The sequence below is a fragment of the Symsagittifera roscoffensis genome, chromosome 2 (genome assembly GCF_963678635.1).
Source record: "Symsagittifera roscoffensis chromosome 2, txSymRosc1.1, whole genome shotgun sequence".
Lineage (NCBI taxonomy): Eukaryota > Metazoa > Xenacoelomorpha > Acoela > Convolutidae > Symsagittifera > Symsagittifera roscoffensis.
The window spans coordinates 14570071-14587954 of NC_087063.1; the positions used below are offsets into that span (position 1 = coordinate 14570071).

The 17884-nt window shown below is 38.6% G+C and overlaps 2 protein-coding genes and 12 non-coding genes across 15 annotated transcripts in view; 12 read left to right on the forward strand and 2 right to left on the reverse strand.

The window, feature by feature from the left end:
• The window catches only part of LOC134839038 (doublecortin domain-containing protein 1-like), a 196256-nt gene that overhangs the window by 120942 nt on the left and 57430 nt on the right, over window positions 1-17884 (reverse strand). The gene's annotated exons all lie outside the window — the stretch shown is intronic.
• The window catches only part of LOC134840762 (tolloid-like protein 2), a 103621-nt gene that overhangs the window by 60341 nt on the left and 25396 nt on the right, over window positions 1-17884 (reverse strand). The gene's annotated exons all lie outside the window — the stretch shown is intronic.
• On the forward strand, window positions 3486-3588 carry Trnal-caa (transfer RNA leucine (anticodon CAA)). Its single transcript is given in 2 exon segments — window positions 3486-3523; window positions 3543-3588. It is a non-coding gene; the product is annotated as a tRNA-Leu (tRNA).
• Window positions 3957-4059, forward strand: Trnal-caa (transfer RNA leucine (anticodon CAA)). The gene is given in 2 exon segments: window positions 3957-3994; window positions 4014-4059. It is a non-coding gene; the product is annotated as a tRNA-Leu (tRNA).
• Trnal-caa (transfer RNA leucine (anticodon CAA)) lies at window positions 6758-6860 on the forward strand. Its single transcript is given in 2 exon segments — window positions 6758-6795; window positions 6815-6860. It is a non-coding gene; the product is annotated as a tRNA-Leu (tRNA).
• Trnal-caa (transfer RNA leucine (anticodon CAA)) lies at window positions 8190-8292 on the forward strand. Its single transcript is given in 2 exon segments — window positions 8190-8227; window positions 8247-8292. It is a non-coding gene; the product is annotated as a tRNA-Leu (tRNA).
• On the forward strand, window positions 8650-8752 carry Trnal-caa (transfer RNA leucine (anticodon CAA)). Its single transcript is given in 2 exon segments — window positions 8650-8687; window positions 8707-8752. It is a non-coding gene; the product is annotated as a tRNA-Leu (tRNA).
• On the forward strand, window positions 9121-9223 carry Trnal-caa (transfer RNA leucine (anticodon CAA)). Its single transcript is given in 2 exon segments — window positions 9121-9158; window positions 9178-9223. It is a non-coding gene; the product is annotated as a tRNA-Leu (tRNA).
• Window positions 9590-9692, forward strand: Trnal-caa (transfer RNA leucine (anticodon CAA)). Its single transcript is given in 2 exon segments — window positions 9590-9627; window positions 9647-9692. It is a non-coding gene; the product is annotated as a tRNA-Leu (tRNA).
• Window positions 13351-13452, forward strand: Trnal-caa (transfer RNA leucine (anticodon CAA)). The gene is given in 2 exon segments: window positions 13351-13388; window positions 13407-13452. It is a non-coding gene; the product is annotated as a tRNA-Leu (tRNA).
• Window positions 13821-13922, forward strand: Trnal-caa (transfer RNA leucine (anticodon CAA)). The gene is given in 2 exon segments: window positions 13821-13858; window positions 13877-13922. It is a non-coding gene; the product is annotated as a tRNA-Leu (tRNA).
• Window positions 14291-14393, forward strand: Trnal-caa (transfer RNA leucine (anticodon CAA)). The gene is given in 2 exon segments: window positions 14291-14328; window positions 14348-14393. It is a non-coding gene; the product is annotated as a tRNA-Leu (tRNA).
• Trnal-caa (transfer RNA leucine (anticodon CAA)) lies at window positions 16130-16232 on the forward strand. Its single transcript is given in 2 exon segments — window positions 16130-16167; window positions 16187-16232. It is a non-coding gene; the product is annotated as a tRNA-Leu (tRNA).
• Trnal-caa (transfer RNA leucine (anticodon CAA)) lies at window positions 16602-16704 on the forward strand. The gene is given in 2 exon segments: window positions 16602-16639; window positions 16659-16704. It is a non-coding gene; the product is annotated as a tRNA-Leu (tRNA).

Consider the following 17884-nt stretch of genomic DNA (forward strand, 5'->3'; position numbering starts at 1 on the left):
AAATCAAAATGATGCATCTCTTGAAATGCACTTTTTTGCATTGACAAAGTTGGTTGTCGATGATCTATTAATAACTTCAAAAATGAAATTCCAAAAACTTGAAACGATATGTCAAAACAAATTACGTATTTGAACCATTCAAAATGGCAAAACAACAGCAAACAACCCAAACTGTACTGTACATTACAAGGTACAACGCAGGATGACCGAGCGGTCTAAGGCGCCAGACTCAAGAAAACTTCTCGCTCGAGAAGTCTGGTACACGAATGTGTGCGTGGGTTCAAATCCCAATCCTGTCAGAAGTTTTTAAGCCTTGCGAAGTATCTCATGAATTAAGAAGAATGCAATAGCAAAGCAGTTTTGCCTTTGAAAGCCGAGCAGTATAAGGACCCGACTTGAGAGCTCCCGATCGAAACTTTTGTTACACCAGAGTGTGCTTGGGTTCAAAACCTACCCCTGTCAGAACACAAAAAACAAATTGATGGATCTCGTGAAATGCACTTTTTTTGCATTGACAAATTTGGTTGTCGATGATCAATTATTAACTTTAAAAATGAAATTCCAAAAATTTGAAACGATACGTCAAAACAAACTACGTATTTGAACCTTTCAAAATGGCAAAACAACAGTACCATTTAAAAGGCAGGATAGCCGAGCGGTCTAAGGCGCCAGAATCAAGACCTCTTCTCGCTCGAGATTTCTGGTACACGAATGTGTGCGTGGGTTCAAATCCAACTCCTGTCCAAAATTTTTAAGCATTGCGAAGTATCTCATGAATTAAAAAGAATGCAAAAGCAAAAGCAAGTTTGCTTTTGAAAGCCGAGCGGTATAAGGACCCGACTTGAGAGCTCTCGATCGAAACTTTTGTTACACCAGTGTGTGCTTGGGTTCAAAACCTACCCCTGTAAGAACACAAAAATCAAATTGATGCATCTCGTGAATTGCACTTTTTTGCATTGACAAAGTTGGTTATTCGATGATGATCAATTAATAACTTGAAAAATGAAATTCCAAAAAATTGAAGCAATATTTCAAAACAAATTACGTATTTGAACCGTGTAAACAGCAAAACAACAGCAAGCAACCCAATCTGTAAAGTACATTAAATTTACAAGGCAGAATGGCCGAGCGGTCTAAGGCGCCAGACGCAAGAAAACTTCTCGCTCGAGATTTCGGGTACACGAATGTGTCCGTGGGTTCAAATCCCATTCCTGTCAGAAGTTTTTAAGCATTGCGAAGTATTTCATGAATTAAAAATAATGCAAAACCAAAAGCAGTTTTGCTTTTGAAAGCCGAGCGGTAAAGGACCCGAAGCGGTACAAGGACCCGACTTGAGAGCTCTCGATCGAAACTTTTGTTACACCAGAATCTGCTTGGGTTCAAAACCTACCCCTGTAAGAACACAAAAATCAAATTGATGCATCTCGTGAATTGCACTTTTTTGCATTGACAAAATTGGTTGTCGATGATCAAATAATAACTTCAAAAATGAAATTCCAAAAAATTGAAACGATATGTCAAAACAAATTACGTATTTGAACCATTCAAAATGGCAAAACAACAGCAAACAACCCAAACTGTATTGTACATTACAATTTACAAGGCAGGATGCCCGAGCGGTCTAAGGCGCCAGACTCAAGAAAAGTTCTCGCTCGAGATTTCTAGTACACGAATCTGTGCGTGGATTCAAAACCCACTCCTGTCAGAAGTTTTTTAGCATTGCGAAGTATCTTATGAATTAAAAATGATGCAAAACCAGAAGCAGTTTTGCTTTTGAAAACCGAGCGGTATAAGGACCCGACTTGAGAGCTCTCGAGCGAAATTTTTGTTACACGAGAGTGTGCGGGGGTTCAAAACGTACATCTGTTAGGACAGAAAAATCGAAATTATCCAACTCTTGAAATGCAATTTTTTTGCAATGACAAAGTTAGTTGTCAATGATTAATTAAAGTTTGAAAAATGAAATTCCAAAAAATTGAAGCAATATGTCAAAACAAATTACGTATTTGAACCATTCAAAATGGCAAAACAACAGCAAACAACCCAAACTGTAATGTACATTACAATTTACAAGGCAGGATGCCCGAGCGGTCTAAGGCGCCAGACTCAAGAAAAGTTCTCGCTCGAGATTTCTAGTACACGAAAGTGTGCGTGGGTTCAAATCCCACACCTGTCAGGAATGTTTAAGCATTGCGAACTATCTCATGAAATAAAAAGATTGCAAAAGCAAAAGCAAGTTTGCTTTTGAAAGCCGAGCGGTATAAGGACCCGACTTGAGAGCTCTCGATCGAAACTTTTGTTACACCAGAGTGTGCTTGGGTTCACAACCTGCCGCTGTAAGAACACAAAAATCAAATTGATGCATCTCGTGAAAAGCACTTTTTTGCATTGACAAAGTTGGTTATCGATGATCAATTAATAACTTGAAAAATGAAATTCCAAAAAATTGAAGCAATGTGAAAAAACAAATTACGTATTTGAACCGTTCAAATGACAAAACAACAGCAAACAACCCAAACGATAAAATACAAACCAAAGTACCCGGCAGGATGGCCAAGCGGTCTAAGGCGCCAGAGTCAAGAAATGTTCTCAATCGAGATTTCTGGTACACGAATGTGTTCGTGGGTTCAAATCCCACTCCTGTCAGAAGTTTTTGAGCATTGCGAAGTATCTCATGAATTAAAAATAATGCAAAACCAAAAGCAGTTTTGCTTTTGAAAGCCGAGCGGTATAAGGACCCGACTTGAGAGCTCTCGATCGAAACGTTTGTTACACCAGAGTGTGCTTGGGTTCAAAACCTACCCCTGTCAGAACAGAAAAATCAAAATGATGCATCTCGTGAAACGCACTTTTTTGCATTGACAAAATTGGTTTTCGATGATCAATTAATAACTTCACAAATGAAATTCCAAAAAATTGAACCGATATGTCAAAACAAATTACGTATTTGAACCATTCAAAATGGCAAAACAACAGCAAACAACCCAAACGATAAAATACAAACCAAAGTACCCGGCAGGATGGCCAAGCGGTCTAAGGCGCCAGAGTCAAGAAGTGTTCTCAATCGAGATTTCTGGTACACAAATGTGTTCGTGGGTTCAAATCCCACTCCTGTCAGAAGTTTTTGAGCATTGCGAAGTATCTCATGAATTGAAAATAATGCAAAACCAAAAGCAGTTTTGCTTTTGAAAGCCGAGCGGTATAAGGACCCGACTTGAGAGCTCTCGATCGAAACGTTTGTTACACCAGAGTGTGCTTGGGTTCAAAACCTACCCCTGTCAGAACAGAAAAATCAAAATGATGCATCTCGTGAAACGCACTTTTTTGCATTGACAAAATTGGTTGTCGATGATCAATTAATAACTTCAAAAATGAAATTCCAAAAATTTGAAACGATATGTGAAAACAAATTACGTATTTGAACCATTCAAAATGGCAAAACAACAGCAAGAAACCCAATCTGTAATGTACATTACAATTTACAAGGCAGGATGGCCGAGCGGTCTAAGGCGCCAGACTCAAGAAAACTTCTCGCTCGAGATTTCTGGTACACGAATGTGTGCGTGGGTTTAAATCCCACTCCTGTCAGAAATTTTTAAGCATTGCGAAGTATCTCATGAATTAAAAAGAATGCAAAAGCAAAAACAAGTTTGCTTTTGAAAGCCGAGCGGTATAACGACCCGACTTGAGAGCTCTCGATCGAAACTTTTGTTACACCAGAGTGTGCTTGGGTTCAAAACCTACCCCTGTCAGAACAGAAAAATCAAAATGATGCATCTCGTGAAATGCACTTTTTTGCATTGACAAAATTGGTTGTCGATGATCAATTAATAACTTCAAAAATGAAATTCCAAAAACTTGAAACGATATGTCAAAACAAATTACGTATTTGAACCATTCAAAATGGCAAAACAACCGCAAACAACCCAAACGATAAAATACAAACCAATGTACCCGGCAGGATGGCCGAGCGGTCTAAGGCGCCAGACTCAAGAAAACTTCTCGCTCGAGATTTCTGGTACACGAATGTGTGCGTGGGTTCAAATCCCACTCCTGTCAGAAATTTTTAAGCATTGCGAAGTATCTCATGAATTAAAAAGAATGCAAAAGCAAAAGCAAGTTTGCTTTTGAAAGCCGAGCGGTATAACGACCCGACTTGAGAGCTCTCGATCGAAACTTTTGTTACACCAGTGTGTGCTTGGGTTCAAAACCTACCCCTGTCAGAACACAAAAAACAAATTGATGGATCTCGTGAAATGCACTTTTTTTGCATTGACAAATTTGGTTGTCGATGATCAATTATTAACTTTAAAAATGAAATTCCAAAAATTTGAAACGATATGTCAAAACAAATTACGTATTTGAACCTTTCAAAATGGCAAAACAACAGTACCATTTAAAAGGCAGGATAGCCGAGCGGTCTAAGGCGCCAGAATCAAGACCTCTTCTGGCTCGAGATTTCTGGTACACGAATGTGTGCGTAGATTCAAATCCAACTCCTGTCCGAAATTTTTAAGCATTGCGAAGTATCTCATGAATTAAAAAGAATGCAAAAGCAAAAGCAACTTTGCTTTTGAAAGCCGAGCGGTATAAGGACCCGACTTGAGAGCTCTCGATCGAAACTTTTGTTACACCAGAGTGTGCTTGGGTTCAAAACCTACCCCTGTAAGAACACAAAAATCAAATTGATGCATCTCGTGAATTGCACTTTTTTGCATTGACAAAATTGGTTGTCGATGATCAATTAATAACTTCAAAAATGCAATTCCAAAAAATTGAAACGATATGTCAAAAAAAATTACGTATTTGAACCATTCAAAATGGCAAAACAACAGCAAACAACCCAAACTGTAATGTACATTACAATTTACAAGGCAGGATGGCCGAGCGGTCTAAGGCGCCAGACTCAAGAAAACTTCTCGCTCGAGATTTCTAGTACACGAAAGTGTGCGTGGGTTCAAATCCCACACCAGTCAGGAATTTTTAAGCATTGCGAAGTATCTCATGAAATAAAAAGATTGCAAAAGCAAAAGCAAGTTTGCTTTTGAAAGCCGAGCGGTATAAGGACCCGACTTGAGAGCTCTCGATCGAAACTTTTGTTACACCAGAGTGTGCTTGGGTTCAAAACCTACCCCTGTCAGAACAGAAAAATCAAAATGATGCATGTCGTGAAATGCACTTTTTTGCATTGACAAAATTGGTTGTCGATGATCAATTAATAACTCCAAAAATGAAATTCCAAAAATTTGACACGATATGTCAAAACAAATTACGTATTTGAACCATTTAAAATGGCAAAACAACAGCAAGCAACCCAATATGTAATGCACATTACAATTTACAAGGCAGGATGGCCGAGCGGTCTAAGGCGCCAGACTCAAGAAAACTTCTCGCTCGAGATTTCTAGTACACGAAAGTGTGCGTGGGTTCAAATCCCACACCTGTCAGGAATTTTTAAGCATTGCGAAGTATCTCATGAAATAAAAAGATTGCAAAAGCAAAAGCAAGTTTGCTTTTGAAAGCCGAGCGGTATAAGGACCCGACTTGAGAGCTCTCGATCGAAACTTTTGTTACACCAGAGTGTGCTTGGGTTCACAACCTGCCCCTGTAAGAACACAAAAATCAAATTGATGCATCTCGTGAAATGCACTTTTTTGCATTGACAAAGTTGGTTATTCGATTATCAATTAATAACTTGAAAAATGAAATTCCAAAAAATTGAAGCAATATGAAAAAACAAATTACGTATTTGAACCGTTCAAATAACAAAACAACAGCAAGTAACCCAATCTGTAATGTACATTACAATTTACAAGGCAGGATGGCTGAGCGGTCTGAGGCGCCAGACTCAAGAAAACTTCTCGCTCGAGATTTTTGGTAAACGAATGTGTGCGTGGGGTCAAATCCCACTCCTGTCAGAAATTTTTGAGCATTGCGAAGTATCTCATGAAATAAAAATAATGCAAAACCAAAAGCAGTTTTGCTTTTGAAAGCCGAGCGGTATCAGGACCCCACTTGAGAGCTCTCCATCGAAACTTTTGTTACACCAGAGTGTGCTTGGGTTCAAAACCTACCCCTGTCAGAACAGAAAAATCGAAATGATGCATCTCGTGAAAGGCACTTTTTTGCATTGACAAAATTGGTTGTCGACGATCAATTAATAACTTCAAAAATGAAATTCCAAAAATTTGAACCGATATGTCAAAACAAATTACGTATTTGAACCATTCAAAATGGCAAAACAACAGCAAACAACCCAAACGATAAAATACAAACCAATGTACCCGGCAGGATGGCCAAGCGGTCTAAGGCGCCAGATTCAAGAAATGTTCTCAATCGAGATTTCTGTTACACAAATGTGTTCGTGGGTTCAAATCCCACTCCTGTCAGAAGTTTTTGAGCATTGCGAAGTATCTCATGAATTAAAAAAAATGCAAAACCAAAAGCAGTTTTGCTTTTAAAAGCCGAGCGGTATAAGGACCCGACTTGAGAGCTCTCGATCGAAACGTTTGTTACACCAGAGTGTGCTTGGGTTCAAAACCTACCCCTGTCAGAACAGAAAAATCGAAATGATGCATCTCGTGAAACGCACTTTTTTGCATTGACAAAATTGGTTGTCGATGATCAATTAATAACTTCAAAAATGAAATTCCAAAAATTTGAAACGATATGTGAAAACAAATTACGTATTTGAACCATTCAAAATGGCAAAACAACAGCAAGAAACCCAATCTGTAATGTACATTAAAATTTACAAGGCAGGATGGCCGAGCGGTCTAAGGCGCCAGACTCAAGAAAACTTCTCGCTCGAGATTTCTGGTACACGAATGTGTGCGTGGGTTCAAATCCCACTCCTGTCAGAAATTTTTAAGCATTGAGAAGTATCTCATGAATTAAAAAGAATGCAAAAGCAAAAACAAGTTTGCTTTTGAAAGCCGAGCGGTATCGAGATCCGACTTGAGAGCTCTCGATCGAAACTTTTGTTACACCAGTGTGTGCTTGGGTTCAAAACCTACCCCTGTAAGAACACAAAAATCAAATTGATGCAGCTCGTGAATTGCACTTTTTTGCATTGACAAAGTTGGTTATTCGATGATGATCAATTAATAACTTGAAAAATGAAATTCCAAAAAATTGAAGCAATATTTCAAAACAAATTACGTATTTGAACCGTTCAAATAGCAGAACAACAGCAAGCAACCCAATTTGTAATGTACATTACAATTTACAAGGCAGGATGGCCGAGCGGTCTAAGGCGCCAGACTCAAGAAAACTTCTCGCTCGAGATTTCGGGTACACGAATGTGTCCGTGGGTTCAAATCCCACTACTGTCAGAAGTTTTTAAGCATTGCGAAGTGTTTCATGAATTAGAAATAATGCAAAACCAAAAGCAGTTTTGCTTTTGAAAGCCGAGCGGTAAAGGACCCAAAGCGGTACAAGGACCCGACTTGAGAGCGCTCGATCGAAACTTTTGTTACACCAGAGTGTGCTTGGGTTCAAAACCTACCCCTGTAAGAACACAAAAATCAAATTGATGCATCTCGTGAATTGCAATTTTTGCATTGACAAAATTGGTTGTCGATGATCAATTAATAACTTCAAAAATGAAATTCCAAAAAATTAAAACGATATGTCAAAACAAATTACGTATTTGAACCATTCAAAATGGCAAAACAACAGCAAACAACCCAAACTGTAATGTACATTACAATTTACAAGGCAGGATGGCCGAGCGGTCTAAGGCGCCAGACTCAAGAAAACTTCTCGCTCGAGATTTCTAGTACACGAAAGTGTGCGTGGGTTCAAATCCCACACCTGTCAGGAATTTTTAAGCATTGCGAAGTATCTCATGAAATAAAAAGATTGCAAAAGCAAAAGCAAGTTTGCTTTTGAAAGCCGAGCGGTATAAGGACCCGACAAGAGAGCTCTCGATCGAAACTTTTGTTACACCAGAGTGTGCTTGGGTTCAAAACCTACCCCTGTCACAACAGAAAAATCAAAATGATGCATCTCGTGAAATGCACTTTTTTGCATTGACAAAATTGGTTGTGGATGATCAATTAATAACTCCAAAAATGAAATTCCAAAAATTTGACACGATATGTCAAAACAAATTACGTATTTGAACCATTTAAAATGGCAAAACAACAGCAAGCAACCCAATGTGTAATGTACATTACAATTTACAAGGCAGGATGGCCGAGCGGTCTAAGGCGCCAGACTCAAGAAAACGTCTCGCTCGAGATTTCTGGTACACGAATGTGTGCGTGGGTTCAAATCCCACTCCTGTCAGAAATTTTTAAGCATTGCGAAGTATCTCAAGAATTAAAAATAATGCAAAACCAAAAGCAGTTTTGCTTTTGAAAGCCGAGCGGTATAAGGACCCGACTTGAGAGCCCTCGATCGAAACTTTTGTTACACCAGAGTGTGCTTGGGTTCAAAACCTACCCCTGTCAGAACAGAAAAATCAAAATGATGCATCTCGTGAAAAGCACTTTTTTGCATTGACAAAATTGGTTGTCGACGATCAATTAATAACTTCAAAAATGAAATTCCAAAAATTTGAACCGATATGTCAAAACAAATTACGTATTTGAACCATTCAAAATCGCAAAACAACAGCAAACAACCCAACAAACCAATGTACCCGGCAGGATGGCCAAGCGGTCTAAGGCGCCAGATTCAAGAAATGTTCTCAATCGAGATTTCTGGTACACAAATGTGTTCGTGGGTTCAAATCCCACTCCTGTCAGAAGTTTTTGAGCATTGCGAAGTATCTCATGAATTAAATATAATGCAAAACCAAAAGCAGTTTTGCTTTTGAAAGCCGAGCGGTATAAGGACCCGACTTGAGAGCTCTCGATCGAAACGTTTGTTACACCAGAGTGTGCTGGGGTTCAAAACCTACCCCTGTCAGAACAGAAAAATCAAAATGATGCATCTCGTGAAACGCACTTTTTTGCATTGACAAAATTGGTTGTCGATGATCAATTAATAACTTCAAAAATGAAATTCCAAAAATTTGAAACGATATGTGAAAACAAATTACGTATTTGAACCATTCAAAATGGCAAAACAACAGCAAGAAACCCAATCTATAATGTACATTACAATTTACAAGGCAGGATGGCCGAGCGGTCTAAGGCGCCAGACTCAAGAAAATTTCTCTCTCGAGATTTCTGGTACACGAATGTGTGCGTGGGTTCAAATCCCACTCCTGTCAGAAATTTTTTAGCATTGCGAAGTATCTCATGAATTAAAAAGAATGCAAAAGTAAAAGCAAGTTTGCTTTTGAAAGCCGAGCGGTATCGAGACCCGACTTGAGAGCTCTCGATCGAAACTTTTGTTACACCAGAGTGTGCTTGGGTTCAAAACCTACCCCTGTCAGAACAGAAAAAACAAAATGATGCATCTCGTGAAATGCAATTTTTTGCATTGACAAAATTGGTTGTCGATGATCAATTAATAACTTCAAAAATGAAATTCCAAAAACTTGAAACGATGTCAAAAAAAATTACGTATTTGAACCATTCAAAATGGGAAAACAACAGCAAACAACCCAAACGATAAAATACAAACCAATGTACACGGCAGGATGGCCGAGCGGCCTAAGGCGCCAGACTCAAGAAAACTTCTCGCTCGAGATTTCTGGTACACGAATGTGTGCGTGGGTTCAAATCCCACTCCTGTCAGAAATTTTTAAGCATTGCGAAGTATCTCATGAATTAAAAAGAATTCAAAAGTAAAAGCAAGTTTGCTTTTGAAAGCCGAGCGGTATAAAGACCCGACTTGAGAGCTCTCGATCGAAACTTTTGTTACACCAGAGTGTGCTTGGGTTCAAAACCTACCCCTGTCAGAACAGAAAAATCAAAATGATTCATCTCGTGAAATGCACTTTTTTGCATTGACAAAGTTGGTTGTCGATGATCTATTAATAACTTCAAAAATGAAATTCCAAAAAATTGAAACGATATGTCAAAACAAATTACGTATTTGAACCATTCAAAATGGCAAAACAACAGCAAACAACCCAAACTGTAATGTACATTACAAGGTACAACGCAGGATGACCGAGCGGTCTAAGGCAACAGACTCAAGAAAATTTCTCGCTCGAGAAGTCTGGTACACGAATGTGTGCGTGGGTTCAAATCCCAATCCTGTCAGAAGTTTTTAAGCATTGCGAAGTATCTCATGAATTAAAAAGAATGCAATAGCAAAAGCAGTTTTGCTTTTGAAAGCCGAGCGGTATAAGGACCCGACTTGAGAGCTCTCGATCGAAACTTTTGTTACATCAGAGTGTGCTTGGGTTCAAAACCTACCCCTGTCAGAACACAAAAAACAAATTGATGGATCTCGTGAAATGCACTTTTTTGCATTGACAAATTTGGTTGTCGATGATCAATTATTAACTTTAAAAATGAAATTCCAAAAATTTGAAACGATATGTCAAAACAAATTATGTATTTGAACCTTTCAAAATGGCAAAACAACAGTACCATTTAAAAGGCAGGATAGCCGAGCGGTCTAAGGCGCCAGAATCAAGACCTCTTCTCGCTCGAGATTTCTGGTACACGAATGTGTGCGTGGGTTCAAATCCAACTCCTGTCCGAAATTTTTAAGCATTGCGAAGTATCTCATGAATTAAAAAGAATGCAAAAGCAAAAGCAAGTTTGCTTTTGAAAGCCGAGCGGTATAAGGACCCGACTTGAGAGCTCTCGATCGAAACTTTTGTTACACCAGAGTGTGCTTGGGTTCAAAACCTACCCCTGTAAGAACACAAAAATCAAATTGATGCATCTCGTGAATTGCACTTTTTTGCATTGAGAAAGTTGGTTATTCGATGATGATCAATTAATAACTTGAAAAATGAAATTCCAAAAAATTTAAGCAATATTTCAAAACAAATTACGTATTTGAACCGTTCAAATAGCAAAACAACAGCAAGCAACCCAATGTGTAATGTACATTACAATTTACAAGGCAGGATGGCCGAGCGGTCTAAGGCGCCAGACTCAAGAAAACTTCTTGCTCGAGATTTCGGGTACACGAATGTGTCCGTGGGTTCAAATCCCACTCCTGTCAGAAGTTTTTAAGCATTGCGAAGTATTTCATGAATTAAAAATAATGCAAAACCAAAAGCAGTTTTGCTTTTGAAAGCCGAGTGGTAAAGGATCCGAAGCGGTACAAGTACCCGACTTGAGTGCTCTCGATCGAAACTTTTGTTACACCAGAGTGTGCTTGGGTTCAAAACCTACCCCTGTAAGAACACAAAAATCAAATTGATGCATCTCGTGAATTGCACTTTTTTGCATTGACAAAATTGGTTGTCGATGATCAATTAATAACTTCAAAAAGGAAATTCCGAAAAATTGAAACGATATGTCAAAACAAATTATGTATTTGAACCTTTCAAAATGGCAAAACAACAGTACCATTTAAAAGGCAGGATAGCCGAGTGGTCTAAGGCGCCAGAATCTAAACCTCTTCTCGCTCGAGATTTCTGGTACACGAATGTGTGCGTGGGTTCAAATCCAACTCCTGTCCGAAATTTTTAAGCATTGCGAAGTATCTCATGAATTAAAAAGAATGCAAAAGCAAAAGCAAGTTTGCTTTTGAAAGCCGAGCGGTATAAGGACCCGACTTGAGAGCTCTCGATCGAAACTTTTGTTACACCAGAGTGTGCTTGGGTTCAAAACCTACCCCTGTAAGAACACAAAAATCAAATTGATGCATCTCGTGAATTGCACTTTTTTGCATTGACAAAGTTGGTTATTCGATGATGATCAATTAATAACTTGAAAAATGAAATTCCAAAAAATTGAAGCAATATTTCAAAACAAATTACGTATTTGAACCGTTCAAATAGCAAAACAACAGCAAGCAACCCAATGTGTAATGTACATTACAATTTACAAGGCAGGATGGCCGAGCGGTCTAAGGCGCCAGACTCAAGAAAACTTCTTGCTCGAATTTTCGGGTACACGAATGTGTCCGTGGGTTCAAATCCCACTCCTGTCAGAATTTTTTTGAGCATTGAGAAGTATTTCATGAATTAAAAATAATGCAAAACCAAAAGCAGTTTTGCTTTTGAAAGCCGAGTGGTAAAGGATCCGAAGCGGTACAAGGACCCGACTTGAGTGCTCTCGATCGAAACTTTTGTTACACCAGAGTGTGCTTGGGTTCAAAACCTACCCCTGTAAGAACACAAAAATCAAATTGATGCATCTCGTGAATTGCACTTTTTTGCATTGACAAAATTGGTTGTCGATGATCAATTAATAACTTCAAAAATGAAATTCTATAAAATTGAAACGATATGTCAAAACAAATTACGTATTTGAACCATTCAAAATGGCAAAACAACAGCAAACAACCCAAATTGTAATGTACATTACAATTTACAAGGCAGGATGGCCGAGCGGTCTAAGGCGCCAGACTCAAGAAAACTTCTCGCTCAAGATTTCTTGTACACGAAAGTGTGCGTGAGTTCAAATCTCACACCTGTCAGGAATTTTTAAGCATTGCGAAGTATCTCATGAAATAAAAAGATTACAAAAGCAAAAGCAAGTTTGCTTTTGAAAGCCGAGCGGTATAAGGACCCGACTTGAGAGCTCTCGATCGAAACTTTTGTTACACCAGAGTGTGCTTGGGTTCAAAACCTACCCCTGTCAGAACAGAAAAATCAAAATGATGCATCTCGTGAAATGCACTTTTTTGCATTGACAAAATTGGTTGTCGATGATCAATTAATAACTTCAAAAATCAAATTCCAAAAATTTGAACCGATATGTCAAAACAAATTACGTATTTGAACCATTCAAAATGGCAAAACAACAGCAAACAACCCAAACGATAAAATACAAACCAATGTACCCGGCAGGATTGCCAAGCGGTCTCAGGCGCCAGATTCAAGAAATATTCTCAATCGAGATTTCCGGTACACAAATGTATGTGTGCGTGGGTCCAAATCCCACTCCTGTCAGAAGTTTTTGAGCATTGCGAAGTATCTCATGAATTAAAAATACTGCAAAACCAAAAGCAGTTTTGCTTTTGAAAGCCGAGCGGTATAAGGACCCGACTTGAGAGCTCTCGATCGAAACGTTTGTTAGACCAGAGTGTGCTTGGGTTCAAAACCTACCCCTGTCAGAACAGAAAAATCAAAATGATGCATCTCGTGAAATGCACTTTTTTGCATTGACAAAATTGGTTGTCGATGATCAATTAATAATTTCAAAAATGAAATTCCAAAAATTTGAAACGATATGTGAAAACAAATTACGTATTTGAACCATTCAAAATGGCAAAACAACAGCAAGCAACCCAATCTGTAATGTACATTACAATTTACAAGGCAGGATGGCCGAGCGGTCTAAGGCGCCAGACTCAAAAAACTTCTCGCTCGAGATTTCTGGTACACGAATGTGTGCGTGGGTTCAAATCCCACTCCTGTCAGAAGTTTTTGAGCATTGCGAAGTATCTCATGAATTAAAAATACTGCAAAACCAAAAGCAGTTTTGCTTTTGAAAGCCGAGCGGTATAAGGACCCGACTTGAGAGCTCTCGATCGAAACGTTTGTTAGACCAGAGTGTGCTTGGGTTCAAAACCTACCCCTGTCAGAACAGAAAAATCAAAATGATGCATCTCGTGAAATGCACTTTTTTGCATTGACAAAATTGGTTGTCGATGATCAATTAATAATTTCAAAAATGAAATTCCAAAAATTTGAAACGATATGTGAAAACAAATTACGTATTTGAACCATTCAAAATGGCAAAACAACAGCAAGCAACCCAATCTGTAATGTACATTACAATTTACAAGGCAGGATGGCCGAGCGGTCTAAGGCGCCAGACTCAAAAAACTTCTCGCTCGAGATTTCTGGTACACGAATGTGTGCGTGGGTTCAAATCCCACTCCTGTCAGAAATTTTTAAGCATTGCGAAGTATCTCATGAATTAAAAAGAATGCAAAAGCAAAAACAAGTTTGCTTTTGAATGCCGAGCGGTTTAAAGACCCGACTTGAGAGCTCTCGATCGAAACTTTTGTTACACCAGAGTGTGCTTGGGTTCAAAACCTACCACTGTCAGAACAGAAAAATCAAAATGATGCATCTCGTGAAATGCACTTTTTTGCATTGACGAAATTGGTTGTCGATGATCACTTATTAACTTCAAAAATGAAATTCGAAAAAAAAGAAACGATATGTCAAAACAAATTACGTATTTGAACCATTCAAAATGGCAAAACAACAGCAAACAACCCAAACGATAAAATACAAACCAATGTACCCGGCAGGATGGCCGAGCGGTCTAAGGCGCCAGACTCAAGAAAACTTCTCGCTCGAGATTTCTGGTACACGAATGTGTGCGTGGGTTCAAATACCACTCCTGTCAGAAATTTTTAAGCATTGCGAAGTATCTCATGAATTAAAAAGAATGCAAAAGCAAAAGCAAGTTTGCTTTTGAAAGCCGAGCGGTATAAAGACCCGACTTGAGAGCTCTCGATCGAAACTTTTGTTACACCAGAGTGTGCTTGGGTTCAAAACCTACCCCTGTCAGAACAGAAAAATCAAAATGATGCATCTCGTGAAATGCACTTTTTTGCATTGACGAAATTGGTTGTCGATGATCAATTAATAACTTCAAAAATGAAATTCCAAAAATTTGAAACGATACGTCAAAACAAATTACGTATTTGAACCATTCAAAATGGCAAAACAACAGCAAGCAACCCAATCTGTAATGTACACTACAATTTACAAGGCAGGATGGCCGAGCGGTCTAAGGCGCCAGACTCAAGAAAAACTTCTCGCCCGAGATTTCTGGTACACGGCTGTGTGCGTGGGTTCAAATCCCAATCCTGTCAGAAATTTCTAAGCATTGCGAAGTATCTCATGAATTAAAAAGAATGCAAAAGCAAAAGCAAGTTTGCTTTTGAAAGCCGAGCGGTATAAGGACCCGACTTGAGAGCTCTCGATCGAAACTTTTGTTACACCAGAGTGTGCTTGGGTTCAAAACCTACCCCTGTCAGAACACAAAAATCAAATTGATGGATCTGGTGAAATGCACTTTTTTGCATTGACAAAGTTGATTGTCGATGATCAATAAATAACTTTTAAAATGAAATTCCAAAAATTTGAAACGATATGTCAAAACAAATTACGTATTTGATTCTTTCAAAATGGCAAAACAACAGCAAACAACCCAAACCGTAATGTACAGTACTTTTTACAAAGCAGGATGGCCGAAAGGTCTAAGACGCCAGAGATTTCTGGTACACGATTGTGTGCGTGGGTTCGAATCCCACTCCTGTCAGAAGTTTTAAGCATTTGCGAAGTATCTCATGAATTAAAAACAATGCAAAACCAAAAGCAGTTTTGCGTTTGAAAGCCAAGCGGTATAAAGACAAGACTTAAGAGCTCTCGATCGAGATGAGAATGTGCGAGGGTTCAAAACGTACATCTGTCAGGACAGAAAAATCGAACTGATGCATCTCTTGAAATGCATTTTTTGCAATGACAGCGTTAGTTGTCGATGATCAATTGTTAATTTGAAAAATGAAATTCCAAAAAATTGAAGATATATTTCAAAACAAATTACGTATTTGAAATGTTCAAAATGGCAAAACAACCCAAACGGTAATGTACAGGACAATTTACATGGCAGGATGGCCGAGAGGTCTAAGGCGCCAGACTCAAGAAAACTTCTCGTTCGCGATTTCTGGGCCACGAATGTGTGCGGGTTCAAACCCACTCCGATCAGAAGTTTTTAAGCATTGCGAAGTATCTCATGAATTAAAAACAATGCAAAACCAAAAGCAGTTTTGCTTTTGAAAGCCAAGCGGTATAAGGACAAGACTTAAGAGCTCTCCATCGAAATTTTTGTTACACTAGAGTGTGCTTGGGTTCAAAACCTACCCCTGTCAGAACAGAAAAATCAAAATGATGCATCTCGTGAAATGCACTTTTTTGCATTGACGAAATTGGTTGTCGATGATCAATTATTAACTTCAAAAATGAAATTCGAAAAAAAAAGAAACGATATGTCAAAACAAATTACGTATTTGAACCATTCAAAATGGCAAAACAACAGCAAACAACCCAAACGATAAAATACAAACCAATGTACCCGGCAGGATGGCCGAGCGGTCTAAGGCGCCAGACTCAAGAAAACTTCTCGCTCGAGATTTCTGGTACACGAATGTGTGCGTGGGTTCAAATACCACTCCTGTCAGAAATTTTTAAGCATTGCGAAGTATCTCATGAATTAAAAAGAATGCAAAAGCAAAAACAAGTTTGCTTTTGAATGCCGAGCGGTTTAAAGACCCGACTTGAGAGCTCTCGATCGAAACTTTTGTTACACCAGAGTGTGCTTGGGTTCAAAACCTACCCCTGTCAGAACAGAAAAATCAAAATGATGCATCTCGTGAAATGCAATTTTTTGCATTGACAAAATTGGTTGTCGATGATCAATTATTAACTTCAAAAATGAAATTCGAAAAAAAAAGAAACGATATGTCAAAACAAATTACGTATTTGAACCATTCAAAATGGCAAAACAACAGCAAACAACCCAAACGATAAAATACAAACCAATGTACCCGGCAGGATGGCCGAGCGGTCTAAGGCGCCAGACTCAAGAAAACTTCTCGCTCGAGATTTCTGGTACACGAATGTGTGCGTGGGTTCAAATACCACTCCTGTCAGAAATTTTTAAGCATTGCGAAGTATCTCATGAATTAAAAAGAATGCAAAAGCAAAAGCAAGTTTGCTTTTGAAAGCCGAGCGGTATAAAGACCCGACTTGAGAGCTCTCGATCGAAACTTTTGTTACACTAGAGTGTGCTTGGGTTCAAAACCTACCCCTGTCAGAACAGAAAAATCAAAATGATGCATCTCGTGAAATGCACTTTTTTGCATTGACGAAATTGGTTGTCGATGATCAATTAATAACTTCAAAAATGAAATTCCAAAAATTTGAAACGATACGTCAAAACAAATTACGTATTTGAACCATTCAAAATGGCAAAACAACAGCAAGCAACCCAATCTGTAATGTACACTACAATTTACAGTAATGTACACTACAATTTACAAGGCAGGATGGCCGAGCGGTCTAAGGCGCCAGACTCAAGAAAAACTTCTCGCCCGAGATTTCTGGTACACGGCTGTGTGCGTGGGTTCAAATCCCAATCCTGTCAGAAATTTCTAAGCATTGCGAAGTATCTCATGAATTAAAAAGAATGCAAAAGCAAAAGCAAGTTTGCTTTTGAAAGCCGAGCGGTATAAGGACCCGACTTGAGAGCTCTCGATCGAAACTTTTGTTACACCAGAGTGTGCTTGGGTTCAAAACCTACCCCTGTCAGAACACAAAAATCAAATTGATGGATCTGGTGAAATGCACTTTTTTGCATTGACAAAGTTGATTGTCGATGATCAATAAATAACTTTTAAAATGAAATTCCAAAAATTTGAAACGATATGTCAAAACAAATTACGTATTTGATTCTTTCAAAATGGCAAAACAACAGCAAACAACCCAAACCGTAATGTACAGTACTTTTTACAAAGCAGGATGGCCGAAAGGTCTAAGACGCCAGAGATTTCTGGTACACGAATGTGTGCGTGGGTTCGAATCCCACTCCTGTCAGAAGTTTTAAGCATTTGCGAAGTATCTCATGAATTAAAAACAATGCAAAACCAAAAGCAGTTTTGCGTTTGAAAGCCAAGCGGTATAAAGACAAGACTTAAGAGCTCTCGATCGAGATGAGAATGTGCGAGGGTTCAAAACGTACATCTGTCAGGACAGAAAAATCGAACTGATGCATCTCTTGAAATGCATTTTTTGCAATGACAGCGTTAGTTGTCGATGATCAATTGTTAATTT